The sequence below is a fragment of the Bos grunniens genome, chromosome 10 (genome assembly GCF_055505025.1).
Source record: "Bos grunniens cultivar Pamir isolate PY7600 chromosome 10, Bosgru_T2T1.0, whole genome shotgun sequence".
NCBI classification, from domain to species: Eukaryota; Metazoa; Chordata; class Mammalia; order Artiodactyla; family Bovidae; genus Bos; species Bos grunniens.
In genome coordinates, this window is record NC_141174.1 from 36,258,298 (window position 1) to 36,270,567 (window position 12,270).

Consider the following 12,270-nt stretch of genomic DNA (forward strand, 5'->3'; position numbering starts at 1 on the left):
CAGTCAGAGTACTGATCTGGAGCCGGGCATAATGGCTTATTGACCATGTGCTGAGAAACTCTGTCTTCAAGACTTTTGGGGACAAAACTAAATGCTTAAAATACAAGTGATGGCCAGTAAACATTAATCAACAGGGTCACTGGGAGTTGGGAAATATCAGAGAGATTTTCAAGCTGAGTCTTTGGGGGGGATGTGTGCTGGGAGGGGCTCTTGTTGAGCCTTAGGGGTCCACATACGGTGTGTGTTCCCTGGTTACCATTGGTACCAGTGCTCAACAGCCCCCAGGAAACCATCTTATTCTGCTGGGTTGGCCAAAAAGTTTGTTTGGGTTTTTCTGTACCCTCTTATGGACAAACTCGAACAAACTTTTTGGCCAGCCCAATATTTTCTATGATTCTGTCCTGTACAGATATGGCCTGGGGAGATGGAGTGGTCACAGAGGAGAGCAAATGTGATGAAACATTAGAAATAGGAGACCGACAGGGAACAAGCCTCAGGTATTTCTGCTGCTCCCTGAGTCCTGGGAATAAGGATACCTTACAGACATCTCCCCCTATAAACTCATACCTCAAGACTCTTCCATGCATGCAGCAGACACCCCATGACCTCAAACATTAGAAAGCCTGTATTATGGGCTGAGAACAGGGCTCCTTCTTCACCTAAGGATTCTTGAACCACACACAGACCTTTAATGGAATGCCCACTTCAGATGTGTTCACAGTATTTATCCCTGCACTCCCAGGAGGGTCAGTCATATGACCAAACGCTGTACGCCGTAGTAGCTTTCTTCAGGAGCTCTGCATTTCTTCTTTATTTTATTATCCTTTATTCTTATTTTTAAATTTTTATTTCCGCATTTCTTCTTAAAGTGGGGTATTGCATCAAGCATAAATCTTTCCAGTATTTATGACCTGTCACAGCTTACTTCTACTACTTGTCTTTGGGGAGATTTCCACTTCCTACTTTGTTTAAACGTAAGAAAACTGCTGAACTGATCTCCCCAAAGATTTTTCACTTGGAGCCTCATCAAAAAGTGCCTAAAAACTTTTCCAGAGTCAGCAGTGTCCCCCACACATAATGATCAGTACACACACACAATAACCTACTCAACCTCTGGTTATTACTATCTAACATCTGTTGAGGACTTTTTAAAAAAGTTTGCAAAATCTCTTTCTGAACATTATCACATCTGATTCTCAAAACAAGTGTGACTGGGCAGGTGGTGAGGAAGTCGAGGCTGCTGGAGGTGAAATGACCCACCTCACCCAGGCCTCCTGAGCACCCTAGACCCGGCCGCCCAGCCTAGCGCCGCGGTCCTCCGCTCGGGCTCACTGGATGTAGGTCTGCTAGGCCTGACCCATTCACTGTTTTCTTAGTTCTTCTTATGGACGCATCTACATGTCCTGGATGGACATTAGAAATTTTATATCTCCCAGCATGTCTCCAACGCAATCGAAGAGTCGGATTATAAAAGCAAATAAGACGCTGCTTTAGTCTCTTTTCTGGCTCTGCTGGCAGGGTGTGAGTGAGTTGGGTGTGTCGGTAAGGGGAGAAGAGCCTCCAGAACATACCATTATGATTATCTAACAATAACAATCCTTGCTGGCAGCGTCCACTGAGATTAAAAGCCTGAGGTTCCTTTTTTTAATTATTTATTTTATATTGGAGCATAGTTGATTAACAATGTTGTGTCGGTTTCAGGTCTTCAGCAAAGTGATTCAGTTATGCATATACACGTGTCTATTTTTTTCAAATTCTTAGCCCATGTAGGTTGTTACATGATACTGAACACAGTTCCCTGTGCTATACAGTAGATTCTTGTTGGTTATCTATTTTAAATATAGCCCAGGGACAGAGGAGCCTAGTGGGCTGCCGTCTATGGGGTTGCACAGAGTCGGACACGACTGAAGCGACTTAGCAGCAGCAGCAGCACCATGTACAGGTCAATCTCAAATTCCCTAACTATACCTCCCCTCCATCATTCCCCCTAAGTAACTATAAGTTCATTCTCTCAGTCTGTAAGTCTGTTTTGTAAATAAGAGGGTGTGAAGAGAAGGGTACTCTCCTACACAGTTAGTGGAAATGTAAATTTGGAGAACAGTATGGAAGCTCCCTAAAAAAACTAAAAATAGAGCTACCATATGATCCTGCAACCTCCTGAGAAAAACATGGTCTGAAAGGATACACACCCCTCGATGTTCATTGCAGCACTATTTACAATAGCCAAGATAAGGAAGCAACCTAGATAACCATGGAGGAATGTATAAAGAAGATGTGGTACATATATACGATGGAATATTAGCCACTAAGAGCATGAGATTTCTTTTACTCTACATGGCAACAAGTTTTTGAAGTAAGAAAAAAAAAAGTAAAAATATAAAGTGCTATATTAGGTTTCAGGGATGCTAGGTGGGCTTCCCAGGTGTTGCTAGTGGTAACGAACCCTCCTGCCAATGCAGAAGCGATAGGAGCTGCAGGTTCAATCTCTGGGTCGGGAAGATCCCCTGAAGGATGGCATGGCAACCCACTCCAGTATCCTTGCTTCAAGAATCCTATAGACAGAAGAGCCCAGCGGGCTACAGTCCATGGGGTCACAAAGAATCAGACACGACTAAAATGACTTCACACACACACACAATGCTGGCTACTTTGAAATTTCTTAAAACTTCAACATGATGAACTGAAAAATGTGTTGGAACAGAAATTTCTGGATCTTGTTTCAACTAAGTCACTTTTCAATTTTCCAGAAAAGGATATTTAGTAAATGTGGCTAAATTTAAGTAACTTAATTTAGTTAGTGTGTTAGTCATTCAGTTATGTCCAACTCTTTGTGACCCCATGGACTATATAGCTCACCAGGCTCCTCTGGCCATATAATTCTCCCAGCAAGAATACTAGAGTGGGTTTCCATGCCTTTCTCCAAGGGATCTTTCCAATCCAGGGATCGAACCTGGGTCTCCTGCATTGCAGGCAGATTCTTTGCTGTCTGAACCCTTAAAATAACCCTATCAAAAAGTAATCATACACTAAAAAGGCCTCAACACTCACATTACAACCCTAAACCTCACCTCTGCTCACAGTCCAAAGACAAATACAATCCAAGTCTCTCAGCCACAGACCTGAAAATTGTCCTGCCTTGGCAAGATGCACCCACGGCAGATGCATTTAAAGGAGAGGGGTAGTTATCAAGGCCCAATTTGCCTTGCATTATCTTATTAAGTTTTATTTTCTGAGAAGTAACTTTTTTTGAGACAGAAAATCTGGCAGTTGTTTTAAGACTGTTACTTTTTCACTTGCATAGTTCTTATTCTATAGCTCCATGAAGCCTAAGAAAAGATTTCTGTATAAAGAAATACACAATGATGTCAGACATGCTGGTGAGATTTCCCACCAAGCAGCATGGGAATGAATGATGGTGAAGGGCCGTGGAACAATACACACACAGGGAACGTGGGGCCAGCGAGACTCTGAACACACACACTGCAACTTCTCTGGACACACACACGGGTCCCATCACCTCTGCCTCCATATCGTCCAGGTCACATCCGGTCTCCTTTACCGCAGGTCCCAGACAAGATCCTCTTATCAAATCCTAAAGGTTGTCAAACAGAAAGACGTATTTCCCTTCACACTTTTCGAGAGGTAGGTGGATCTGGGAAGGGGAAGCAGATGGAAGCGTAACGGTGTGGAAACCTGTGACACGGAATGGTTTAGTTCAGAGTTGTTTACAGCTGCAGACAGGACCTCAGGGACACACTCCTAGGTTCTAAGTCCAGGAATGTAATCTCTTGTGCCTCAGTTTCCTCATAACATCAATACTCTTCCATCCTCAGCCACTTTTGAAAATTTGACCCCTGGTCAGGGAACTAGATCCCACAGGCCACAACTAGAAATCCTGCCACAACTCAACATCTTGAGTACCGTAAGAAAGACAGAAGAGTCCACATGTTGCAACTAAGACCCAGTGCACCCAAATAAATACAAATAAATATTAAAAAAAAATTTTTTTTAAGACAAAAAAAAAAGAATGACATGGCAAACATAATTTGTGCATCTATAGACTCAGCACAAAGTGTAATAATAAGGCATTCACTTTGAACGGCCTTGTCTAAAGTTCTTCACTCCTACAAGCTTAACTCATGCTCAGGCCTCAAGGCATCCTCTGCAATCCAGTCTTTGCCTAGGACCCTGCATTGTCTGGAAAGGGAACAAAGTTGAAATGTTCTTGGTTGCACATTTTTATTTTTAGCACTCCTAGAAAAGATGAAATTGTTTCTCATGTAATTCATTTCTCATAATATTAGCACTTGTGTTTTAAGAGCATGTAGCAGGGAGCTATTATTGTTAGAGAAGACAAGATTAGCATAAAATGGCTGAATTATAAGGTATATTGCTCATTCTCTTCTGTGGCTGAAAATATCTTCTAAATATCTGCTTTCCAATTGGCAGCTCCCAAAGATTCCTGGTCCAATGGACTATAGACACATAAGAATCACCAAATGCCACCTTTAGATATTTGACCTTCAGTCCCTGTCTCCCAGAATGATGGGACACTGGCTTATCTGTGAGTTTCCACAATGTCCTACTAGCTGTCAGACACAAAATTCAAACCCGAGTCGGTAAAAAAATAAGCATTTGAATATCTCTCTTCCTTGTTTCCCCCACTTCTTTCTGCTGCCTCTCTCCTGTATTTGTAACTACTTCTACATGTTACATAGTACAAAGAAAGGGCAATGGCACTCGAAAAATCTGAGGGAAAAGTTTGAGTCAAGCAGAACATAAAATAAAAGATTGGAATTATCCAGGATTTCAATTATACATGCTCTCCCAGTAGACTGTAAGCTATATATATATATGTAAATAAATATGTATAAATATATATATATATATACACACATATGTGCTGCATGCACACACACCTATTACAGATAGATAGGTAAACAGAGTCAAAGGGATAGAGAGAATAATGAATGAATGAGATTTGGCTGCAAGTCATTACAAAAAGAATTCAGAAACTAGTGTAAACCCCAGGAGATGAATTCAGTAGACAAAAATGTCCTTTCAACCAAACAGTTCCAACATATGAGAGAATTTCCTCCTTTCACCAAAGCCAAATATTTGACTGTGCTTTAAAAGACTAATTAAAACAATATTGTGGTATTCAACCATGCGTGGGTTATGAAGAGGAACCTCCACTTCATAAGCAGACACTGAATCTGTGGCAAGAGAGTAACGCAGGAGTAGCAGAGACCTTGCTTTGTGCCATTAATACTCACACATCCACTTGGTAAGAACTGTAGCTTGGAACAATGATTTCCATCACAAAGCTCCTGAAATGCCAGGAATGAGTCATGGCGTGGTGCCTGGGCATCGCACTGATTTTCTCCATTAACTAGGCATACATACTGACAACTTCCAGGAGAAGAGCTGAATGAGTCAGGTTCAGGAATAAACCACATCAGAATACTATGTGCGTGGGGGAGGGAGGGTAACAGGAATGGCATTTTTTTCAGTTATTGGTTTGTTCTCTTTAAATAGAAACATGCATAAAATGTATTTCTCCGAAGACTGCCGAAAGCATAGATCCATCCAATTATCAAAATTCTAACACCACGACCCCAATGGCTACCCAAACACTACAGTGTGGTAAAAGCCACTATGACCAGTGAGAGCTTCTCAGGAACAATTCCACGGCCCCTTTCACACACACCTTTTGACCTCTTCCAAACACCTTCTCTTGTCTTGACTTTCTTCTTCAAGTGTCTTCCACTAGCTGACTTTCACAGAGAAATGGAACAAGTCAGGTAACAAAATGGCCAGAATTCCAGCAGGACACGTGCAGTCCTTCAGCAGGTACACGCAGACTCCTGGCTCAGTGGGAAGCAAAATGCAGAACGCAAGGCTCTAGACCATGGGGACTTCTTCTGCATCCTGGCATGCTCCCTCTTGCCATTCTAGGTAAGGAAATTGGAGTTCAGATCTCTTTAGCCATCTTCTTTCTTAAAAATAGCTTCCTAGGTATAAGAGATAAAGACCTAGAACATTGTTATCCTGGCTATTAAGAAAAATTTTCTTTGAGTATACTTTGGGAAGCCCAGCAAGGCAGAAATATTGAAAGTACAAAAAGCATCTGTGACTAACATCTTTCCAGAACTTCTGATCTTAAGTTTTGAACCTGGACCGTAAGATGGTTTGGAAACTGAGAAGAATCACAAGAAACAGAGAATTGTGACTATGCCAAGAGCGCTTGAAAAGCCAAAATGTGCAGTTAATGAACAAGGGTGATGATGAGGAGTCAGTGGATCTCTTTTCTAACAAGGACCTGCTGTGGTACTCAGGGGCTCCTTTGTCCAGGATTAGACTCAATTGCTCTGCATCTTTCCTAGGATTGAGCCACAGGCTTGCTTTTTCTTTTTTTGGATTTGGCCTCCAATGCTGAGGCACGAGTCAGTACACACAGATGAATAGATTAGCTGAGCTAATTTAAGGGAGCCCTACCATGGAAGGATTCTTTTTTAGCCCTCTATATTTAGGTTAAGGTTTGTGCCTGAGCAAGACACTCACTGAAGGACTGAATTTTCTAAACCATGCAAGGGAGGAATCTCTCTTATGAGATCTTCTTCCTAACAGGCTACTTGCTGGTTTCCTGGGCTCTGATGGCCCCATAGCCACAGTCTTAAAACAGGCTAATTAAGGTGACCTCGTTCATATTACAGGGTGACTCAAGCCTCACTTTATAAATTCAGTGAACATATACCGAGTTGGGGGAATCGTGGCTGCTAAATATCCCTGTCAGATTAAACTTGATCAAACTTAATTGGATATGATGGCTTGATTGATTTGCTACCAGAAGCAAGCATTTTTATTAAATCACTGAGTTCCTAAATTTTATATTTGGTAACAAACTCAAGATTCCAAAGCTCTCCACCGCTGAAACATGAATTCTCATGTTCTTACCCTATTGCTTAATCAGATCTAATGCGTGGCTAAGGAATATGTTTAAAGGTTAGGCCTCAAGCAAACATTTCGGGAAGATCTCGTGGCTTCCTGTGTATAAGCTGCTCTCCATGGTAGGGGGTTCTGGGCCTTCTTTGAAAATCTCTCCCTGTCCCATTGATTTGGATGTCATTTGGTTGGGGCATAGCTACATGGGCTCTTAGGGATACACTGCACAGTTACAGTGACAATGTGTCAGTGGGTTTCCTTCTCATGGTTTTGACATTTAAAGATTGCTGCAGAAAGGGAGACTCCATCTGTGCCCTCCTGCTGGTAGAGACTAAACACCTGTACGGTAGAAACCAAGCCAGGATCTGCTCAGTATCAGAATGGGCCTTTGGAGAACACAATCAATTACCCACTGCCTTCTCTTTTGTTTCTCTAAATTCTTGGGCAAGCTGAAGAGGTCAAGTTTTAAGCAAGCTGCTGTCGCATTCTTACTTTCTTAGAAAATGTATATCCAAAAAGTAACCAGGAAGAGCAGCAAAACTCCTGCCCTTCTCTCCGTCAACGTGGAATGGATTGACTCGGCGGCAGCTTTGCTGCCACTGAGTATATTAGCTTCTTAAACAAGACAAACCCCTTGCCAGGTTCTCACCCATATTCTGCAGGGACACAACACAGGCTGCCTCTGCATAACCTCTTCTTCCCCTTGAAAAGAACGCAAACGTCATGCTTTAATATTTCGGTATTTCTTTTTGGATGCAAGTGCGATGTTAAAATGGATTGAGGTCACAGTGGGGAGAAGTAAATGGATTTCTCACACACCTCCCCCACTTGACTGTATGTGCTCCAAGCATGGTGTTGTAAGACTTGGAGATTAGGCTGCATGCTCAGATAGAGGCAATGGAGGCTTCAGAAGGCAGAGAAGAGTGGCCCCCAGAGTTAAGGTCTGAAGAAGAACCAATCCAGGTCCATGGGCTGAGGTTTGAAGGTGAAGAGTAATGGCTGGGACTGTTTACACAGACAGAAGACAGTTATTTAAGGGTGAAATCTGATCTACCTTCGGCTCAGCCAAAATGATGATCAGAGAGAAGTGTTATATACTATTTCTTCTTAGACTCAGCTGCCAAAGGGCCCTGCAGAGCAGAGCAGTAGGGCTGCTGGGTGGGGGGGCCACTGCTTCCTCCTAAGGGCCAGAGAGCCACCCACCCTCGCCCGGGGGCCCCGGGCCCCACTGTAGAGCTTCCCCCAGGGATACCTTGGCATCCTGACAGCAGGTGGGGACTCAGGGGACTTTCAGAACGTTCCTTCTAAGCGGGCTGAGAGGGTAAATGAAACCAGTCCAAACTTCAAGTGCTAAAAGCAACAGGCAGCCTTTCAAGTGCTAAGAGCAACAGGCAGCCTGCTCTGCTGACACCAGCACAAAACACTCCGTCAAGAACAAGACAGCCATTATCTCTTCATGGATCCTGAGCGAGCGTCTCTTGCCTGTATTGTTTTCTAACTTTGAAGCACCACATAAGGATGACCTTGGGTTCAAGGTAGGGACCTGAATGTTTATAGGACCTCACCGTTTCTGACATAATGTATTAGTCTGGCCATTTAGGCCTAAGTTTTAAAGACTCAAATTCTGCCCCTGGGCATGCGTTGCTCCCACTGAAGTTGATGTGATTTGGCTGTCAGACAGCGAGGGGCAGATGTCACTCTTGTGCAAGGATGTGATAGATAAGTAGTGGTTTCTAAGACCAGAATACAATGATCTGATAAAGAGCCATTGATGGAGGGTAGGAAAAATGCCTTTAAAGCCCACATCAACAAACACTCCCAGTCATTCTAGAACGTGCCCTCTGAGTCTACCTTCCTAGCTTGCAAGGGAACCTTTGAGCCAGGGCCCCAGGCAGCGCCCTGGAGATCACTCTCAGTCTCCTCAGGTGGCCCTGGGCTGCAGGCAGAACGCAGCCTGAGCCAGAAGATTTCTCTTCCAACTGTTAAATAGGTGCTATTCCACTCTCAGTCACTGTGGGAAGATGCATAGCGGGTTTCAGAGCCACAGATGATTTTATAGTCGCACTCCATCATTTGATTGTTCCCATGTTACAGACAGACTTTACGATAATCGATCTTGATTTGATACGTATAGAGATGTATCGTGTGCTACTCTGTTCCAAAAATAATTTTAAATGACTTGCATGTAGTCTTAGGAACTGCTTGCACATCCCTGTAACACTTAATAAATTGGTCCTCCCATGCACGGTTCTGCATCCTCAGACTGGAATCAGCGGTTGGGGAACCCGAGGACACGAGGACTGACTGTTTTATCCTCTGGTGACTTGGCTGATTTCTTAAAAATTGAATGCAGCCTTTACACAGCTGAAGTTGAAACCTAAGGCATTTCAACCCTCCAATTTTTCACTTAAAAACAAATCCCAAGATGACAGGCGTCCTCTCGGGGGCCCTACGACTGTCCACAGCCCTTTCTGAAGTCCTACTGATGCAGCTAGGAGTGCGGAGAGGAGCGGGCAGACTGCGATAGCTTCCACCCCCCCGCACAAAGTGTAACACCTTTGTGTTGACTGAAAACAAAGACGACTGAAAACAAAGTCCGCTGTGATGGGTTTTGATCATCTCTACCTCCCCGTCACCCTAGCATAGAGAGCAAAGATGACTGCATACATCCTGAGGCTTAAAAGAAATAAAAGAACAAATGAAGACAACAACAGAACAGCTGGCTAAACCCTAAAGAAAGAAAAATCTGTAACCTGAAAAGGAAGCAGTAGATGGGGGCAATGTGTGACATGTCCTGTCCCCCCATCCATGCCTCTGCACCTCCCATCTCTTTGTCCCCAAGTTTAGCTTCCTGCTGGGGCTCCGCTGCACATCTTAGCTGAGGTGTCAATTCAAGCCTATGTGCTGAGCCCTGATAATCCGGGCTTCGATTTCATGCCTGCTGGCATCAAGTTCATTGCCATGTTCACTGGAACTGAGATGTGGAGACCTTTCCTCAGGTTCAGATTCTGGCTTTACACACATACAATTCTAGAAGACTGAGTACATTTCACATTTTCGTAAAGTCCAAAGTTCTGGCCTGACATTCAAGACTCCCCTGCCTGGCCCAAGTCACTTCCCAAGCTGCCTTCCCCGCCTCTCCCATCTTCCCCGACCCTCTGTCTCAGTGTGGACTCCGCAATGGCTCATGCAACCCTCCATGTGTGGAAAAACATTACCCACCTTCACTTGAAGGGTGAATCTATACCTGTCCTTCAGCAAATTTATTTAACAAACACCGACAGAGCATTCACTGTGTGCCAGGCACAGTACTGAGCACTGCATGTCTTACTTCATCCTCGCAACACCTCCGAGAGGTAGGTACTATCATTATCCCCATTTTAAAGATGAGGAGGTAGAGGCACAGAGACATGACCTGGCTCCTGGCCCAAGGAGCCACAACCAAGCAGCAAAAGGCTAGAGTTCAAACCTGGCGGTCCAAGTACAGAATCTACACTCTGAATGACTATGCTAGGCAGCCTCTTTCATAAAACCTGTGTGTCCCAACTCCAGCCAAAACTGCTCTCCTCCTAAATTCCATAGCCCGTTAGTGGGCTTCCCAGGTGTGCTTGTGGTGAGGAACCCACCTGCCAATGTGGGAGACATAGAAGATGTGGGTTTGATCCCTGTGTCAGGAAATTCCCCTGGAGGAGGGCATGGCAATCCACTCCAGTATTCTTGCCTGGAAAATCCCATGGACAGAGGAGCTTGGTGGGCTGCCATCCATAGGGTTGCAAGGAGTTGGGCCCCGACATGACTTAGCATGCATTAGTGGTATCTCTCTTACGATCCTACTATTTTCTTCCTAACTTTCAAGATGTTTATGGGCATTTCCCCCTTCCTGGTAGCAGGTAGGATCCTTGAGGACTGAAACCACATCTGATTCAACACTGGCCTCTGCGCTCAGCCCTGAGCCAGGCACGTGCTCTGCGGGTGTCAGTCAACATTTGTTTGTAGATAGAAGAAAGCAGACAAGGAAGGAAGAAGGAACCCACTCAGCTAAGGGATCTCCTGCTAGAGTGAGGAAACACCTCGTTCTTTGTTTTCATCCCTATGTGGCTGGGATTTTTATGTTTACTTTGATTGTTTTTGGAGCAATCTTAGCTGCTGTGGTAGGGAAGGCAGGTAGTTTTGAAGATTAAATGTGTGTGCTATATGCATGGGTGGCATCGGCATCAGCCGTCAAATTCCCCTTTGTTCTTCCCATACACCCAGCTATTTATAGAAGCAGTGGTAATGATAATGACGACAAGACCAGCAAAACAACATCAAAAACTACTATCAATTATCATATGCCTGTGCTAGGCACTTTCTATCCAGTATTTGCAATCCTTTCATTAGCCTTGCATCCAGGCCTTCTCATCCTTATTTCATAAATGGGAACTGAGATTCAGAAGAGCTAACTCTTTCTGCCAAGGTCATGAGCTGTTAAAACATACAGCATAGAGTTGTGAACCCAGTTCTGCTTCCCTGAGGGTCAATCTGGGCTCCATGGAGTCCTGTAGAAGCAAAGAAAAGCAAGTCACCTGGCCCATTCCTTCCTTACTTCCTGGACTCTCTGTGGTTTAGTCTTCTAGGTGAAAAGCTACCCTCCCACATGCACAGTTCTTGCAAGAAACCAGATTAACAGTCACCTACTTTCACATTACTCAGAGAGCCCTTAATTACTAGGAACAGACAGGATCATGGTCACAGAAATGCCTATGACATCTACAAGAGGGAGGGAGTGTCCATGGGAGTAGGGGGCAAGGGATGGGGCCAGGCAGATTTGTTTGGAGTCAAAGAGTCAGAGAGAGAACTAAATGTTTTGTTTAGAAGAAGGAATAAATCACTTTTCATTGAACTATAAAGTTGTCTTAGTTGGGCCACAACAAACACTCAATGCGTTCAGAACATCACCACAAGAACATGTTAGCGGTCTGGGGCGTAAACATCTATTTTCCTTTGTATAGGAAGAGTAAGGCTCTTCACCCTGCAGGGGCGGGGTCAGAGCGAAGTCTTCAAAATGCAGCAGACACTGAAACATGATTCTACTCTGAGTCCTCAAATCTGCAACAGTATTCTGTTCACTTCAGGATTCCTGGTGCAAAGCGTTCTGTAAATGCTCACAAATTCATGCTTCCATGGCCGTTACGTGATAGGCCACTTCCTCTAAAGTGCTCTAAAGCGCACAGAACGTTTCAGTTAGACTTTTCTGTGTATAAGAGAAAAGTGGTGCTGTCACAAGCAGAAAACCTAACAGCCACTGAGGGCCAAGTTAAAAAACCAACCACATTAACGGTGGAC

At 44.1% G+C, this 12,270-nt stretch overlaps 1 protein-coding gene across 3 annotated transcripts in view; it reads right to left on the reverse strand.

The window, feature by feature from the left end:
* Positions 1–12,270, reverse strand: part of SAMD4A (sterile alpha motif domain containing 4A) — a 222,222-nt gene that overhangs the window by 109,076 nt on the left and 100,876 nt on the right. Inside the window, exon 1 of one of the 3 annotated variants that reach the window (XM_086320606.1) lies at positions 5,711–5,954. The exons of the other annotated variants lie outside the window; for them this stretch is intronic. The gene's annotated coding sequence lies outside the window, so the exon portion shown is untranslated. Of the gene's footprint in view, positions 1–5,710; positions 5,955–12,270 lie in introns of those variants that run through there. 3 annotated transcript variants of the gene reach the window in all.